The sequence below is a fragment of the Cyanistes caeruleus genome, chromosome 1 (genome assembly GCF_971803275.1).
Source record: "Cyanistes caeruleus chromosome 1, bCyaCae1.hap1.1, whole genome shotgun sequence".
NCBI classification, from domain to species: domain Eukaryota; kingdom Metazoa; phylum Chordata; class Aves; order Passeriformes; family Paridae; genus Cyanistes; species Cyanistes caeruleus.
This window is the reverse complement of record NC_141701.1, coordinates 86,824,595-86,839,742: the sequence shown is the minus strand read 5'-3', so window position 1 is coordinate 86,839,742 and position 15,148 is coordinate 86,824,595. Positions and strand designations below refer to the sequence as shown.

Sequence of the window (15,148 nt, the reverse complement as noted above, 5' to 3'; positions counted from 1 at the left end):
AACAATATATTACAAAACACAAGGCAGTTCAGATCAGGACCTTGAGAACATGACTTCCAGATATTTTTATATTTTTTTTGTTATGAAAGACATCATCATGGTCCTTCACTTAAAATGTTAGGCTAATGCTTAATAGCAATGAACAAAGAAATGAAAAGATACAATAAATGCTTCAAAGAGAGACCCACTGGGGTCACTCAATAAACAAACCAAATCAGGATCAGGACTTCTCCTGAGATGAAAACCATTGGAAGTTGCAAAAATACATGGGAGAAAGCAAACTTGCTTGGCTTGATTTTACTCTTCTCTGCATGCCTGCTTGTCCACCCCACTGGGAACAAGTTGCTGAGTTAAACAGAACTTTGATCTGGACTAGAATGGTTTTTCTGGACAATGGGCTTTTCTTTACCAGCCTTTCCCTCTTCCGGCTCCACCTTATTGGAACAGTGTTGCCATTGGTTGTGTCTTTCGAAGTCTGACTCCAAGCAGTCCTCTTGGCAGAAGGCAGCTTCTCTGCAGATGTCTCAGTGTCAAGTTTGCCTTGCCTTGTAGAGATTTTGGTCTAAGAACAAGCAGACAGCCTGGGAACATGGAACAACACTGGACTTGTGGGATACAAGTCTTCCTGCTTCACTGGAAGTAGGATGCCAGCGGTAGATCTAGCAGAAACCAAATACGACTTTGTAGCTGAGCTTGGGAGCTCTGATATACACAGGCACTGTTTCCCCGTCTGGTGCATAGACTCTGTCTTGCTCTTTTAAGACAGCTCTTTCATCCTTTTTTTTTTTTTTGGCAGTGTTCCTGACACTGACTCAAAATGACAAGTCACAAGATTTTTTTTTTTGTGAGTGTGAGGTTGGAATGTGTGTCTCAAGCAGGTTTTGGGTAGCCAATGTTCTGAGGGGAAACAGCCATGATGTAGCTAATGTTTTGGAAAGTCATGCTGTCACTTCCACTTTGTCCCACCATGTTGTTCTTTCTCAGTGGGAAGGGAATTTTACTTGGAGTGGTTCAAGTTTTACAGCGTGTACTGCAGACACTGTTTCTCCATTTCATTCCCTGAGTAATCCTTGTATCTCCTAGAAAGAGCTTTATTACCAACTCCATATGTTCTGAGAACTACTTTCCCTTCAAACAGCCGAAGCCTGTGGGATGAGAAACTACAGCTAAATGAAATGGTATCAGTTCTGGCAGAGGGAATTCTGTTTTGGCACATTGCTTATCTGGCCAACAAGTGTATTTATCTGCCTGACTGAAGGTTTTGATCATGGAGATGAACAGCTCCAAAATATCTGCAAAGAAAGTTATTTACCTAAAGGGGCAGTGGCTTCATATACCTAGAGGACTCTTCAGCTTGATCTGATATTAAAGAGTGAAAAAAAATCTCTTCCCTATCAAGAAGATGATTTTATCTGCAATGTAATTGGGAACAGTAAAGAGATACAAGGTACACTGGTAAGCAGATAACATTACATTAACATCTGTAACTTCTTGGGATTCCAATTCAGGCAAGGGTTGTCTGAAACAAGATTGCTAATATAGCAAATCCCTCCCCCCCCAGACGGATGGTTCGTGCTTACACAGCATCCTTGCCCTTGAATTGTTTAATTACTCTCTGTGTTCCCCACAGAGGCTTAGCTAGTCATGGGGTTTGGTGGTCTAGAGGGGCCTCTTGTTTGCACTCATACAGCTGCACCTACATTGTGACTTTTGCCAAGATAGTTATAGGTGTGTTGTATTTCCTATCCTCCCAGCCAAGTACTTGTGTTTGCAAAACTTTATCAAATGTAGACCTGGATAGTGCTTCACCTAAGCAATGGGGTTTCCTCTCAAATGCATGTTTTATTTAAGGATTTTTTTTCTCTATTGAGCAAGTCCAGTATCAGGTGAGTCCTAACCAAAGTCCAAGTTCTTTCTGTCAAGCACAAATCTTTTTTCCTGCCTTTGGCATCTTCACATGCCTGTATCTTACAATGAAATGTTGCCAAAGGGAAAACTTTATATTAAAAGCTTCACTGATTTATCTTTCTTTCTCTTGCAATTCATTCCGAACAAAAGCTTTCTGCCTCATGTGTCTCAGCATGGATCTTCTTCTAGTCAAAGACAATGAGTGAAAATTTCTCAGCAAACAGACAAGACTTTTCAAAGGTGATACCTTTTCTCTCCATAAAAGTAAATTTTTCCTACTGTGCCTGTAATAGTGTATTTAATATTTTAGTTCAAAAAGAACAGGACCCAGAAATGCAATACAAGCTCATGTGTCACCCCCTTACCCCCTTTCCAGCTGTACCTGAGAGAAGGTGAGTTTTGTTTTCTGACATTTCCAGCTCTAGGGATGTTTGAGGTGCTATGCCCTCAGCAGCGTGCCTGATGGGGCTCATGCACCTGGTAAGCCCTGCCAGGATCAGAGACCAGTGGAGCCTGAGGCCCTCAAAGCTTCTTCCTTCCATTCCATTTTCCATTCAAAAATCAAAGTTTCTGAGATCCACAGCCCTTAGCTGCCAATCCAGCATCTGGGGTGGGAATCTGGCTACTCCAATCACCCCTTGTCTTTTCAAGTGCTCCAAGACCAAACCAAGGGGTGGAGAGTGTTGCAAAGTGACATTTGATGCAAGCAGGACTTGCAGATGGGGCTGATGTTCTGTGATATTTGTAACCACTGTAAAGCTGAGCTTTGCTGAGTCCTGGCATGCTCTCAGCACAAGCCCTTAGTGGCTGCTTGAGGCTGAACTGCTTTTTAGAACTGTCTGCTCTTCATGGAACACTGGTCCTGTTTGGAATATATCGCATAAGTCTACATGGTTTTATATGGGTCAGGTTTTAATTTCACTTTGACACCTTATATAGTAGCAGACTACTCTGTTAGCTACCTTTTTAATTTTAACAGCTCATTTTAAAATTAAAGCTTTAAGGAAAGGGGAGTAGTGAGTAGCATGGAGAAAAGGAAAGAACTTTCTTCTCTTTATCATTTATATTAAATGTTCAGAAAACTAAGTTTGTATGTTGTTACAACTTTTCAGGACTCCATCTGGAGTCTACAGCCTGTGTGACAGACTAAAGTTTCCTGGCTCATCTGCTGCAAAATGGAGAGGGTGTGTGCTTGCACCAACATACACACCTTAAGCTGTGCATCTGTAATAGATGTGTTCAGTGCAAAGCCTTTCCCCCTCGTTAAAAACGTCTTTCCTGGAGTAAACTGGTGGGGGGACATGGGAAAAATGGTGAAATTAGGCTGCTGTCATGAAGCAGCTATGTTTCTTGTGTTCAGAGGAGGGGTCACGGAAATGATCAGAGGGATAGAACTCCTGTAAGGAAAGGCTGGCAGAGTTTTTTTGACAGGATTGTTCAGCCTGGAGAAGAAAAAGTTCCAGGGACATCTTATTGCAGCCTTTCAATAGTGAAAGAGGGCTTACAAGAAATATGGGGGCAGGGTTTTTAATTATGTCTCTAGGAATAAGATAAGAATTATTGCTTTGAAACTCTAAGAGTAAATTTAGATTAAGTGTAAGGAAGAAGTTTTTTATGATAAAGTTGGTGAAACACTGGAGCAGATTGCCCAAAGAGCCTGGAAACATTCAAGGCCAGATTAGATCCGGCTCTGAGCAACCTGATCCTGTTGAAGATGTAGCTGTTATTGCAAGAGGTTGGATTGGATGTCTTTAAACTTTCCCCAAACCATTCTCTGATCCTGGAGCAGGGAGGTGAGTCTGATATACCATCCCTCTACCATTTGTTTGCATGCAAGGAGGAAATGTAGGATAAGTTTGTTCTGGTGAAGAGAAGACAGCCATGCTTGTGATGCACCTAAGGTGACATATGTCCACAAAAAGTGAGACTGACTAAGAGTTTGGGATGTTATTCTTGGGCTAGTGTTGTCATGTTTGTCAACCTGACAACAAGTCAAGTTTGTCCTCAGTGTCTACCTTCACATAAGGGAATGGGGAAGAGGAAAGCAGATTCAGTAACACAGAGCAGAGACAACAACACATGCATACATGTATTTGGGGTTTACATCGCATATTCATGATGCAAATGTACATGGTCTAAGGCCGAAAAGGAATTCTGGCCTTGGAGTCCATGTGGGCTCCAAAATCATAGTCAGGATAAAAGTGGCAAAAACAGCTTTGCTGCAAAGAAAAACGTATTCATTTATTTCTGCCTCTCCTCTCCTCAGTTCCACCAACCAGTCTCAGTAGCTGTGCAGAATTATTGCTGCGGCAGTTAGGTTTTGAGGTGGGTGGGAATTTTCTAGTGGATACTGTTCTCCTTAGAAAATACCACTTCACTGAATTAAAAGCTTCTTACGAAAGTGCTGGTACAATGTTGTGGAAAAGTGCCTTACCAGAAGAGGAATTTTCTCAGCACCAGACCCTGCAGTTAGAAGAAAGCTCCACTTCCAGAATAGCCTGTATAGGTTAAGGGTCTTGAGAGCTGGAGCTCAAAACATGGGGACTTCTCCTGGGCTAAAAGCTCTGACCTGCTTTGGAGGTAGCATCCTGTTCAGATGAAGCTTTGAAATGGGAATGGGAGAAGCTTTGAAACCTCAACTTCAAAGGAATGAGAAAAGGTGTTTCATACTGCTGTATTCTCCATTCCATGAACTGCCTCTCAGTGCATGGCTTTGGGGAGGCACCTTCAATTAGGTATGAAAACAGCCTTTGGTTTAGCACGAATTTGGCAGGTGTCAGAAGTCAGTCTCTCATGTGTTACCTCATGGCAGTGCTCGTGAGCAGGTCTTCAGCCAGGCAATATATATTTAAATTGGTGTTGAATCAGGATCACAGTGGATCAATGGCCTCTGTTAAAACCCAGCGGCCCTCCTGGGCAGACTGAATTTGTTTGCCAACACTGAGGTGCTGGAGTGTAATTTTGGATCAATGCAGATCAGTGCATGTTGGGCAGTAAGGAACAGCACACCAGGACAGTTGCATTGAGTCATGTTGTATCTGTCCATTTTTGCAACTCTGGTGGAAATGTTTCTCCGTTCCTGGTGGAAATGTTTCTCTGTCTTGGCTAACGCAGTTTCCTTTGTGTTCATGGGGAAGTGACTGTGTAGAATAAGATCAGTTTCCTGCTAGGAAATGCTCAGACACTCCTTTCATAATATGCCCTGGGACCTCAGCCAAGGACTAGTTAATGTTTGATCTAAGGAGCAGAGTTCCTGGCTCTACAGACAAATTTCGTTTGCAGGTGACTCAACAGGGCAGGAAGTGGTATCTATGGGTATCAAGTATCTACAGCCAATGCACACAGTGCAATGGTGTGGAATTTTGTAGTTGCACAAGTATTATGTGGGGAACCTGGCAACTCAGCAGGGTTTTGGATTGAACAGTCATCTGCAAGCAGGGATAAATGTCCAAAATAGCTGCCCTTGTGCTTCTGGATCACCTGGCACTTATAGTATTCCTTTCCTAAAAAGATCCAATTGATTTCCATAGGGGCCTGATGTGAAATCTTTAAAAATGGTCTCATAATCATGTGCTGGGAGGTATGTAAAGAAGCATTGGTTCAGAGAGAGAACTGTATAAAAGAGAGCAATTGAAAGTGGAATGCTTTTACCAGGAACAGGCATTGTGAGCAAGCAGCTCAGCCCTTCCAAGCAAGAAAACAGGGTTTAAATTAGGCAGTATTGTGGGATTTCATTGAGCTACTATGCCATTTGTTCCCTTTTGGTACCTGAGTATTCCCTAACCTGTGTTTCTCCTCTCCTTTCTGACTGATGGGCGGGGATGTTGGATTAATTTACACTAAAAAAGGAGGCAGAGGAACTACAGCTGAAGAAAGACTAAATTTAAACTGGATTCTCATGGATTTAAGGAGTGAATTTCAGACTGGTCAGCCTACTGCCAAAAAGTTGCGAGTCTGATGCAAATGAATTTCATAGCTGCTGCAGACACTCTCCCAGCTACATTCTTCCAGAAGTGTGCTAAGGGAGTTTGCAGTTGCTCTCAGCAAAGCTATTCCTGAGTTTATCCTACTGTTCTCTGACTAGAAACAGGTTTTCTGAGTGTTCCCTAGCCATCAGCACAATGCCAACAGGGAGGTTGTTTTCTCAGTGACTTGTGCTGTTTCAAGTGCTGCTTCCATGGAAGACATCACTCCCTCCATGCTGAGAATTTTTGTAATTGTGCATGGAGAGCTTGGCTGCTGCAACTGCATCTAAGGCGGACAGAAAGGAGTGGGGGAGTGGGAGAGAGTGGAGGAGAAGGACATGCTACATTCATCCTTTCCTTGGGCCCTCAGCAAACAGAGGTGATACAGGAGTGGCTTCATCTGAGGTGCAGGGTTCAGACTTGCCGAAGTCTGAGTTCTCTGTCTCCCAAGAGTGCCAGTGCAGTGAGCTGTTCTCCATCCTGCTACCTCAGCCAGGCGCTCCAGCAGGCACAGGTTGGTGTGGATTGCATCTGATGTGAGGGTGGGATAGAACTGAGTGCAATCTGTGACGGGAATTTGCCAACAAGGCAGCAATTATAGATATGGGCTTGTATGTGTGGTGGACCACTGCCACTTCTGTCATGTTTCTAGAGAGAATGAGAGGAGCCATTTTAGGATGAGGCTGCGACTCCCTGGTCTGTGTCAGGAATTCTTCTGTATCTGTACAAGAAGGTTAAGAATTGCAGAAGCAGATAGCTGTAATCTGTGCATTACTCCTGGTTCCTGCTGAGACAAAACAGTGAGAAAAGTGGCTTCTCTCTGTGGTGCCAAGCAGTAGGACAGAGGCAATGGGCAGAAACTGATGTACAGGAAGTTTCATCTGAACATGAGTAAGATCTTTTCTTTTTGAGTGACTGGGCACTAGAACAGATTGGTCAGAGAAGCTGAGGAGTCTCTTTCTCTGTAGATACTCAAAAGCTATCTAGACAGAATCCTGAGTAATGTGCTGTATGGAGTTGTGCCTGACCAGGCAGGTTGGACTAGATGACCTCCAGTGGTGCTTTCCAGCCTTGACCATTCTGTGACTGCGATATTTGGTCCAGGTCCTGGTCTGATGTCCCATTATAATGCTAACACTGATATTGTGCCTGTCCAGGAAGCCAAATGTATTTTCTTTAATGACAGTTTCTTAGGGATGGGGAAAGTAGTATATTAGGGTAGGCTGCTTTTTCTCAATGGGTTTTCAGAGATCATCATCTGGGAGATTTTCCAGCTCATTCTAGCTTTTGTTTCCTTAATAGAAGTCAGTATGGATCAGAGCCATATGGTATTTCTAGTATGCAGATTGCCAGACATCTAAAATTAATATATGGACCTTCTTGTCCTAAGAGATCAGTGAACTTATGGATAGCTTTCTTTGGGAAAACCTGTGTGCCTTTGCGTGATAGCTTTCTCTTCCAATTAGGCAAATATAGGCTTTCTGAGTTAGCAAGGACATGACAGTTTGGACTAGCTAAGCCAGATTCGGATGCTGCCGAAATGAAAAAGTGGAAATTTTTTTTTTAGAGTTTCCTCTGGCAGAGAAAAGTTTCACCAGCATTCTTGGTCAAAGGCTGTCTGAATCTGTTTCCTAGCAGAAAACGTGCTCATCTTTCCTCCCACTTCTGTCACAGTCTCTTCCAGAGGATTATGGTGGTGGGAAGGAGCAATTGCATTGGTTTTGAGGACTCAGTTTGCTGTGAGCATCCCAGCCCGCACTCCATGCTGTCTGGAAAGAATGACGCGAGGAAATAGGATCTCAGAGCCTGGGGAGAAGCTTTGCAGACCACCTGGCTTTCAAATTCCTGGCACTGCTCAAACTTGTCTCTGTAGGAAATCCATGTTCTAAGTCAAGCTCAGGTCACATGAGAAAATGAATTTGGCAGGAATATTATGATTCCCTACTGATCTGCCAACAAATCCACCCCAAGCATCTTGCTCCATGGCTCTACAAGAATAGAGCAGCACAACTGCCAGCCCAGTGTAGAAAAGAGGTACTTATAGAAGTGCCTGGAGGTGGCTTGTGCAGACTCTCCCATGATCCAATGCTGCTGCAAGCTGACTTCCCCTAGCACTGCGCTCTCCTTTTACAGAAAAATTAAAGGCAAGGGCTGAGGAAGAGCTTGAAAGCAAAGAGAATTAAGGTGGCAGGAAAAAAGACATTCCTTTGTCTTAGTGTTCCATGTTCCTACTGTCCTAGAAAGACCTCAGTTCTCCTGAGTGCTATTTAGCCACTCAAAAAGTGTACAAATGTAGGGACAATTCATACTTCTGTGCCCACCTGACCTCCTCTGACATCATTAGTAGCAACTGGTGAGATGTTGCTGTTGCATTTAAGTACTGTCTTGTGCATTGTTTTTCCCAAAATATCTCAGCTTCAGAGCAAGGTGCATAAAGAAAATGAAATTCAAAATGACTTTGGCACAATTATAGTAGAAATAAGCAGCTATTGAACTTAATGCAGATGCCATGATGGGAAATATAATCTCATTTCCTCTTCTTTTTTTGTCTTTTGTGATAGGTGCTCTATTATCAACTTTAGATGGGATGTTCAAAAATTTTATTGCATTGAGCATATTTGGGAATTGGGAAGTCTCTTTATTACAGAAGGAATAGGTTTTTGAGATGGGCTGTCAACAACTTGCAATGCTTTGACATCCCTTCAAGGTGACTGAATGATGTGCTTTGCACAGAAGTGCCCCTGGGGGCAGTATAACTGGAAACACTGGATTGTCTCTTCAGGCCACAAATTTTTGAAAATTGGAAGCCTGAAATTAGATATGTAAATCCGTCCTTCTGTATGCATAAGAACAAAAATTACAATGGAAGGTCCTGATTTTCAGAGCTGTTGCTGTAAGCTCTAACTGTGGGCACTCAAGGCTGAAACTAACTGTGAACTGAGGAACTGAGGAACCACACTTGAATAATTTTCCTTTAGGTTTGTGAATGTGACTGGGAATGTGTATGTGCTGATGTGTCTGTTGCTTTCTACATCTTATATGAATGTAAGGCATACATATATTTACTTACAGAAGACATGTATGTATAAGCAAATGAATATGCAGACAACTAAACATATTCTTTATATGCATTTATATTTTAATTACCTTAGTTTTGCTAGGAGATGACTGGAAATATCTTGTTATTCACTGAAGTGGAGAACAGCCTGAAGAAAAATATTTTAAGATCCAGGTATGAGAAAAACAACTGAGACTGATGGCATAGGTCCCTCCTCTGGTAATCATGGAAATAGAGTGGGTATGGCTGCAATCACTGCAGCACCATGGGTGCAACAGCATTTTGCTTTCCTTCAGATTGTCTTATCCAGCACTCTCCTCCCTTTAGGGGGACACGTAAATGTGACAAGCAGGAGCCTGAGAGCAGAGTTTGTGAAATGGCTGAGGTCTGGATTCTAGAAGCTGAATCTGTTGTCTTTATGTGTGTTGGGGTTATATCTGCTTTGTGACTCTCAGGAGATTGAAGTTGCTCTGGTTAGGTAGTTAGTGGAAAAGAGATTCTGCTTCCACTTTGCACTGACCAAATATGTGAGCACCAGGAGAAGAAACCAAGTTATGTCTAAGGCAGTCTTTGGTGAAAGGGTACCTGCCTGAGGCTGAACGAGGCATCCTCCTCCTTCCCTATGCAGGTGGGGGGAGATGGATGCCAGCAGTGCTCCAAAGTGGGGTTGTACACCAAGAATCATTTTCAAGATGAAAACATAGATTTGCTAGCACCCTCAAAAATTGAAGAGGCTAAGGGAGGGAATTAAGCCTTGTACTATGCTCAGACGAGTGCTCTGGATGCCAGGTGGCCTCTTAAGGGGTCAATTAAGCCTTGTAGTTAGAGCTGGGATACCCACAGCTGACAGCAATAGAAAGGAGAGGACATAAAAGACTTGCATGTCAGGGGGAAGGGAAGCAGATCGAAAGTTTTCCCTTAACACCTTCTGGAAATGTCTTGCTGCCATTGGAGCTTTCTCTAACCATTTTGGACTTGGATTTTGCCGGGAGGGGCTGTGGGCCCTCCTTGCTGGGAGGGCTGGAAGAGGAGAGCAGAGGGATGGCCAGGTCCGCCTGGAGGTGTCCTGGGTGCTTCCACACATCTATTTCCCGGAGAGCCACCTGATGGTGCTGTTTGTTCAAGTTCCCGGCCGCCGAGGCCCCTCCGAGCCTGCAGAGCTGTGTGTGGACCTGAATGTAGATCTGCCTTATCACAGGGCGTTTAATTAATAAATAAATGATAAAAAAAGGGCTACATCGCCCACTTGGCTCTGGCGGTGGGAGCTCACCTCTCTGTGATTCCCTCGGGCAACAACAGATGGGTTTTAAAACTAAATTTCAAGAAAGTACCTTGGAAAAGGTCTGGGGGAGGCCAGGCCTGGGTGTCTCTGCATTTTGTAAAGACTGATGATGGCTTGCTAGGTTTTCCTAATTTATTTTGCATTCTCCTCACAGTTTCCATTGTGGAGCTTTCCCGTACAAGGATTAACCATCACAAGCGGTGCAGTGCAGCTCTGGCAACCTCCCTGGAAAACACGCATCCTGAATAATGATGACTGCTGAAAGCAGGACAGAAAATCCACCCGTCTGCTCCTTAAATCAGCACTGGTGACCAGCACCTCAGACAAAGAGCAGTGCTGGGTAGCACCCCCATTCCCACAGCCTGCCCGCCCCCCCGGCAAACCTGGCTTGTTCTCTACAGAGGCTCCCATCAAAGCACGCAGGCAAGGCGAGAAATGCTAACTGTGGGGATGCTCCTGCCCAGCATCACGTATCTGTTTAGGGGGGCAGGCTCCCCAGTTCCTCTGGAGGGTATAGGCTTGTGTTTTTCATTTTAGGGACCGAGACCTGCACCTAAGGACTAGCAGTGCTTGAGGTGATGAACAATCTGGGCCAGCACATGGGGAGAGCAAGCAGCTCAATCTTCTGTCTTGCCTGGTTCACTTTCTGCTTATGACAGAGGGCAGGACGTAATGCTTAGCCCAGGTCGCCCTACTCACTCCTGCCACAGGAGTACCACCAGTGGGTCTTGCTGAAGCAAACAGGCTGGCTTCTCATTTGTTTCTCGCTGTCAGGATGATGAGTCCAACTAGATTTCTTTCTGTTTGTGTTTGCTGCTTGTTTGTGCTGACAAAACACATGCATAGTTTGTAGTTCACTCATTTCAGCTGGTTGCTGTTCCATTTTAATGTGAGGCGCTTCGTCGGAGGTCATTTACTCAGTATGCTGCTGGGCCATTTACAAATATGAACTGATGAATATTTCATCATTGTTCACCAGGAATTCTGTTGGTGTAGAGCTTCATGGCAGTGAGTCAGTACGTGATGCACTCAACCTGAAATCATTTCATTGCAGCATCTCTCATCAGGCATGCTAACTGCTGACGTTTGGAAGAAGGAGGAATACGTATATGTATTAATACAATACTCTTTATCTCACCTTGATTCTGCTTAAATATCTGTGGAATCAGTGTTGCCTGGGGAAGGGGGTCTTTTGATGAAATAGCAAGAGCAGCCATCTAATCCCATTCACTGTAAGTGCAATACCCAGTCTTCCTTCCCGCAGTGCCACACCTCCGGGAGGGAGGCTCTGCTGGAATCAGAGACTCCCTCTTAAGAGCAGGCACTTGCAGCAGAGGAGGTGCTGAGACAAATTTATCTTGCTGCAAAGCATTCTAATGGAAGCAGGGCACAGTGTGCAGGGGACACATGGCCGTGTTAATGCCTGCTTGAGACTGCAAAGAGACTGGAGCAATCGTTCTGCAGAGGGATACCCAAGCTATTTGTCTCAGAAACCAAAGATGATTCAGGCACCGGCATCATTAGGTGTTTCATTGCTGAACCCACTGAAAAAATCAGAGTCTGGGATAGAGTACCAAGGCTGACAGCAAGGTCTGTAAAGGTAGTTTACCCTGCAGCTGAGAGGGAGGATGTTGCTCTCTTGATGGTGGAGTGGCAGCAGAATGTCCCAGCTGCATGATACAGATGTGCTAGTGGCAGTGCCTCCCTCCTCACCTGCTGACTGAGGAAAAACCAGTGGGAGGGCGTCCTCTGTAATGGTGGTGCTTACACCAGTGTCAAACAGTATTGCACTCCTGGATTTTCTGGACTGTGTGGCTTTCATGGTGATTGAAGTCTCACACTGATAACCAGGGTTGTGGAGCACTAGTGTTTCACTAGTGAGAAAATAATCCAGTCAACAGGGCCCTGTAACTATCCATGCTTCTTCAGCCCTTTCCTTTGGTGCTGTTGGTGGCAACTCTGGGGCCTGAAGGAACAAAGGTTATTGTGACCATGTCAGATACAGCAGGGGGAAAGGAGGCCATGTGTACCTGAAAGCTGTCTCCATCCCTTTACACTCAGAAACCGCTCTCTGGTGCCCAGACCCCAGGGATGGGCTGCAAAATCTGCCTGCTCTTTATTTAATGCTGGATAGTTTCCTGCTGCTTCTGAGGTAGAGTGAAGGAGAGAAGTTGTGAATAGACAAAATTTGGTATCTGTGTGGGAAGTAGGAGGTCATCTTGACATATGCAGAGGAGAAAAGTTGGTAGTTTGGAACCAAGCTCCAAAATTCCTCTGAGTGAAAAATGAGACTCCTCATCTTTTCACTTTTTCATCTCAGCTTGTCAATCTTAATATATCAATATTGATGTTAATATGTCAATATTGCAGTTTGCCTGGCACAGTGCCTATGCAACAGGCCACCCAATGCTGCTCTCCAGCAGCCAGGTCCTGCAAACCTGAGTGCTCTGCTTTGTGTGAAGCTCTTGACATACACTGTGCAGAACAGAGGTGGGAAATTTTTGAGACTGAGCAAGTTTTGTGCTGGTGACACTGTCTATTCAAAGAGGTCTGTGTACTATGTACTCTTGGTATATAAACTAGCCCACAGCACCAAACTACCTAGAACTAACTTTAATTTTAATGATCTGTAGGATTTTTTGCTTTAATTTTTTTTTTCTCTTTTCTTTTTAAGATTTTGTGAAGTCTGTAGAGACTGGAAGTCTGTAGAGCAGGGACAACCCACCACTGTGCTATTCATATCTGCCTGTGTAGGTATACATATACAGTATGCCTTCTATTATTGCATGTTTTGGAAGAGCCCCCAGAGATGTCTGGTTCTCCTAGGTACAATGTCATAGTTGTCCTTTGGTTCCTTCCCCCTCAAAAGGGCCCAAACACAGTGAAGGCATTTACTGAAAAAATAGGGTTAGGTGGGATGTACTTTTTGTGACTGCAAACTTTAATCACCATTCTTCCAGGCACTTCACTAATATGTCTGGGAAAAGAAATCTTTTTGACTCTTTTAAACTCCTTTGTGCTTCATTTCTACTTTTTATGAGTATGTTTTGGAAGGTTTTTTGTTTGTGTTTTATTCTCTTTAAACTTGACTTATCTCTTCATGTTTTTTTCAGGCTCATACCCTTCAATACAAAGTACTCAGTGAAAGCCAGCTTGTAAAAGGAGGGTAATGTCTGGAAGTTAGATGTATGGGAGCTCGATGCCAATATTCATGATATGCAATGAAAGCAGGCAGTGTGGAAAAGAATGTGAGGGTGTCCTAGACTCCATCATAGTCTTTATTAGGCTTCCTAGTAGATTTTAAAAGAATGTACTTGGATTTTTAATTTGACAAAATGTAATGACAGAATGAAACTGATTCTGTAGTCAGTTTTTCCAAAACAGCTCAATTAACCTGTCGATCTTTAAAATACAATTAATAACTTTTTGTAGAGTGAGACTTTGTCTCTGTGGGGGTGCAGGCATGTGTGGGTGGTTACTGAGCATACATGGTACTCTAATCTCTTCTCACTGTCTCTCTTCCATTCTCTATTTTTGAGGCACACAGTTATTATGGGCCAGAATTTGCCACTTCTGTCAACCCAGAAATAAACAGGAATAGTCATAGGGCAAAACATGACTTGCTACAAATGCAAGTGATAGAAATTGTACCTGAATGGTCATTTTTAGTAACACTTGGTTAGTTTCCAAAGTGGAGAGCAAATTAATGAACTTGTATTAGGATCTAGGAGAACAAAGAAGATTTGCCATTCTAGAGCAACTTGGTGAAGGGAGGGCAATTACAATGGAAATTTCTATTTAAGGCAATGTCTAAATTTTGGTTCAGGGAAGGTTTTCTCAGCAGCATAGCTGACATTTCCCAGTATTTCACACTATGATTTTACAGTACTTCAGCCATGAGTTAAGTAAGTTCAGACTTTGCATGAAAGAGTAAATATAGCAGATTTCACTTTTTTACTTAAAAAGTAGATGCTGCACCTCTCTGTGTCACCCATTAGTCACTTTTGTCACCAGACATGGTTACTGTATGTTCTGCCAGCTGATGTCTTTGCTTGTCCATCTCTTCAGGAAGCTTGGACTGTGAGAACCATCCAATATAGTTTGGATTTTGGTGTAGCAGAGGAAGGACAAGAGGCAACAAGTCGCAGCGTGAGAAATTACAGTTGGATGTAAGGAAGAAAATTTTCACAGGTAGCATGGCCAAACACTGGAAGAAGTTCAGAAAAACTGTGATAGCTCATCTTTGGAAGTGGGATTAGATGACTGTCAGAGGTTCTTTTGTGCTTGTTATCCTGTGGTTCCATGATTTTGTGCAAGAGTTTGAGCAAGTGTTTTATACAATCCGTACTGCCTCTGTAAGGCACCAGAAAGACTCCCAAGCATCTTTGTACCCCTTTCAGAAGCAAAACTTCCTCAAGACTCTCCATACCATGATCAATTTTCCACAGCTTTGCAGGCTGATACCCCTCACTCCATACACAATTAACTTTGATTTTGCCTTTGTCTTCCTGTATGTGAAAATGGCTTTTAGACCCATCTCTGGCTGAAAACATCTGCTTTTATGAAGAAACTGAAATGTACATGAAGACACACAAAAAAACTAGGCTTACTTCAGCAAAAGAGCTTTCCAGGTATCTTCCTGTGCTCCTCAACAGATTCCCATGGAAAACATCTTCCTCTGGCAAGTGTTGCTAAGGGGGATTTTTCAGAGAGGGTTCTTCTCTTTTCAACCAACTGATGTAGTTGATGACCTCTCTGCTCTTTTATCCCCCTAAAGTTTCAGCCCACCAGGCCTAAACAGACTGCAGATAAGCACTGTATCAATATTCAGAATGAAACAGAGACATTGGCTTAGGTTTCAAGAGGTTGAAATGAGGATCAATGCTTTGATAACATTAAATAACAAATGTTGTTTATTACATACCAGCAACTATG

General features: G+C 43.4%; 2 long non-coding RNA genes across 5 annotated transcripts in view; both read left to right on the top strand.

Annotated features, from left to right (window-relative positions):
- The window catches only part of LOC111924039 (uncharacterized), a 135,685-nt gene that overhangs the window by 49,374 nt on the left and 71,163 nt on the right, over window positions 1-15,148 (top strand). The window lies entirely within an intron of this gene.
- LOC147655701 (uncharacterized) lies at window positions 9,826-12,810 on the top strand. The gene is made up of 3 exons (XR_015290232.1): window positions 9,826-9,980; window positions 10,368-10,636; window positions 10,751-12,810. It is a non-coding gene; the product is annotated as an uncharacterized LOC147655701 (long non-coding RNA).